This window comes from Hyla sarda, unplaced genomic scaffold, assembly GCF_029499605.1.
Source record: "Hyla sarda isolate aHylSar1 unplaced genomic scaffold, aHylSar1.hap1 scaffold_3162, whole genome shotgun sequence".
In the NCBI taxonomy this organism is placed as follows: Eukaryota; Metazoa; Chordata; class Amphibia; order Anura; family Hylidae; genus Hyla; species Hyla sarda.
The window spans coordinates 1-2,966 of record NW_026609893.1 but is presented as its reverse complement, the minus strand read 5'-3'; the positions used below and the strand labels follow the sequence as shown (position 1 = coordinate 2,966).

General features: G+C 45.2%; 1 non-coding gene across 1 annotated transcript; it reads left to right on the top strand.

The window, feature by feature from the left end:
• The first annotated feature begins 1,031 nt into the window (after window positions 1–1,031).
• LOC130329356 (U2 spliceosomal RNA) lies at window positions 1,032–1,222 on the top strand. The gene has a single exon (XR_008872946.1). It is a non-coding gene; the product is annotated as a U2 spliceosomal RNA (small nuclear RNA).
• Window positions 1,223–2,966: the final 1,744 nt, after the last annotated feature.

Genomic DNA, 2,966 nt, shown 5'->3' with positions numbered 1-2,966 from the left:
CCCAGAAAAGAGGCGAAAAGGAGAAAAACGTTAAAAAACGTGAAAAAAAAGTAAGAGGAAGAGAAGGGAAAAAAAGGTGGAAATGGGTTTAAAAGTGATTTCGGCGGAGAAATATATATATATATATATATATATATATATATATATATATATATATACGCGCACACACACACATATATATAAACGTATTCTCCGTTGAGATATTGCAGCCGCTGCTGTGTCCAGGCCCAGGAGCCTTAGCACTGTGCTGTGATGTCACTCAATACCACTGACATCACTAGGTGTAAACAACATCTCTCCTTTGCTGTGTATGTGACTATGGAGCTGTTTGGTGATGTCGTCTATTATGGCCTTCATAAAAGCAACAGGAGATTGTTGCATCCATCTAGAACCCTCAGAACTACAGTGCTATGATGTCACTCACTTCCACAGGCCTTGCAGAGTGTAAACAACAACAACCCAGCTTTGTTGTGTATGTAACCATAGGGATTTGTGATGTCACCTAGAACCTTCACAGCAGCGACAGCTTTATGAGGAGCATCAGCACTGCTCTGCCTGAGCAGAACCATCACCGCCATAGGTTGTCAAATAACCCGGATTTAACCCACACAGGTAAGTCCAATGGGGTGCAGGCATGTCCTCTATGCTTACAGCTTCCCGTGGGTGTTGGTTTGATACCGTTTGGGGACAGCCAAGGAGGCATCTGCAGGCAACAAAGGTAGGTGTGTGCTTGTGTGTGTGTTTCCTATGCAGATCCTAAGCCCAGTGTCACATGCAAGTAGGAGGAGTAAGAAGGGTTCCTGGCAAATCCGGGTTATGGATTGCATTTAAAAAGGCCCCGTGGGAGTGCAATGGGCCCCTGTCTTGCTGCTTAGCAATAATGGTATGGGTTTAGGTTCTGCTGTGTGTACTGGTGGTTGACTGCCCCCCAGCCCAGAGTGTGCATGGAAAATTGTCTGGCAGCCTCCCTGACAGCAAGCAGTGATAGTGCCCATGAAGGGGACCTTGTTGGGCCCGCCCCTTTCACGGTTATCGCTTCTCGGCCTTTTGGCTAAGATCAAGTGTAGTATCTGTTCTTATCAGTTTAATATCTGATACGTCCCCTATCTGGGGACCATATATTAAATGGATTTTTGAGAACGGGGGCCGATTTCGAAGCTTGCTTCCGTCGCCCTATGCATTGACCCGATATGGCAGTATCTTCGGGTACAGTGCACCACCCCCTTACAGGGTTAAAAAGAAAGATTCCTACTTTCATTGCTACCTGCTTGCTGGCTAGCCAGCCCTGTGGGCCTTGCTGCTGCAGCCAAAAAACAAAAGGTGGTGCTGCTGCTGCTGCTTCTGCTGCTTCTGCTTGTGTCTGGCCGCTGTTGGAGCGTCCAGGCACAGGACTTCTGCTGCTGCTGACTAAATGGCCTCCTTAATTGGATCATTTGAGTAGCCAGCACACCTGTGCAGGTAGGGCATGACATGATAGGCAGCTGCCTTGATAGCGGGTGGGTGCTGAATGTTCCTAATTGACAAAATAAGATTAATGCTTATGAAGAAATATAAAATCTCATCCCTTCCCCAATATCGCGCCACACCCCTACCCCTTAATTCCCTGGTTGAACTTGATGGACATATGTCTTTTTTCGACCGTACTAACTATGTAACTATGTAACATAACATGGGGGGGGGGGGGGTCTCCTGGCTGTTCACACAGGTGTGTCATTGCTGTACATTGACCATGCATTGCTTCTGTGGTATTGCAAAGGCAAAGACAAATGCTTCCAGCCATCCATTGCACTAATGGATTGGTCATCAGCTGGCTGTCTATGTCCCGCATCAATATAGACCAAAGTACAGAGGGTTAGGCTATGCTATTGTGCACCTACCTGATGCATCAGAAGGTGCGAGGCCCTTGCTAAATTCTGTGCACAGACTTTGAGATCTATACTTTAGACTGTATCTAAACCTGCTCCAACATGGACTGACATTCTGGCCTACTTTCAGCCGATGCGACTTGTCTGTCGCTGAACAGTCGCTTTTTATGTATTCAGCACCTATGTATAATGTTGTAAAAATGCTCTAGAAGCTAAAGTCGCAGAAATGTCACACATATTTGGCCTGCAACTTTCTGTGCGACAAATTCAGACAGGAAAAATCAGTATAAATCCTTAGAAAATTATCCCCCAGTGTCTCCATCTGCTGGCGGTATTGAATAAGCATTGCTGCACTGATGGGGTATGCATTAGACGAAAAAAAAGAAGAAAAAGAAGAATAATACGCCCAGAAAAGAGGCGAAAAGGAGAAAAACGTAAAAAAACGTGAAAAAAAAGTAAGAGGAAGAGAAGGGAAAAAAAGGTGGAAATGGGTTTAAAAGTGATTTCGGCGGAGAAATATATATATATATATATATATATATATATATATATATATATATATATACGCGCACACACACACATATATATAAACGTATTCTCCGTTGAGATATTGCAGCCGCTGCTGTGTCCAGGCCCAGGAGCCTTAGCACTGTGCTGTGATGTCACTCAATACCACTGACATCACTAGGTGTAAACAACATCTCTCCTTTGCTGTGTATGTGACTATGGAGCTGTTTGGTGATGTCGTCTATTATGGCCTTCATAGAAGCAACAGGAGATTGTTGCATCCATCTAGAACCCTCAGAACTACAGTGCTATGATGTCACTCACTTCCACAGGCCTTGCAGAGTGTAAACAACAACAACCCAGCTTTGTTGTGTATGTAACCATAGGGATTTGTGATGTCACCTAGAACCTTCACAGCAGGGACAGCTTTATGAGGAGCATCAGCACTGCTCTGCCTGAGCAGAACCATCACCGCCATAGGTTGTCAAATAACCCGGATTTAACCCACACAGGTAAGTCCAATGGGGTGCAGGCATGTCCTCTATGCTTACAGCTTCCCGTGGGTGTTGGTTTGATACCGTTTGGGGACAGCCA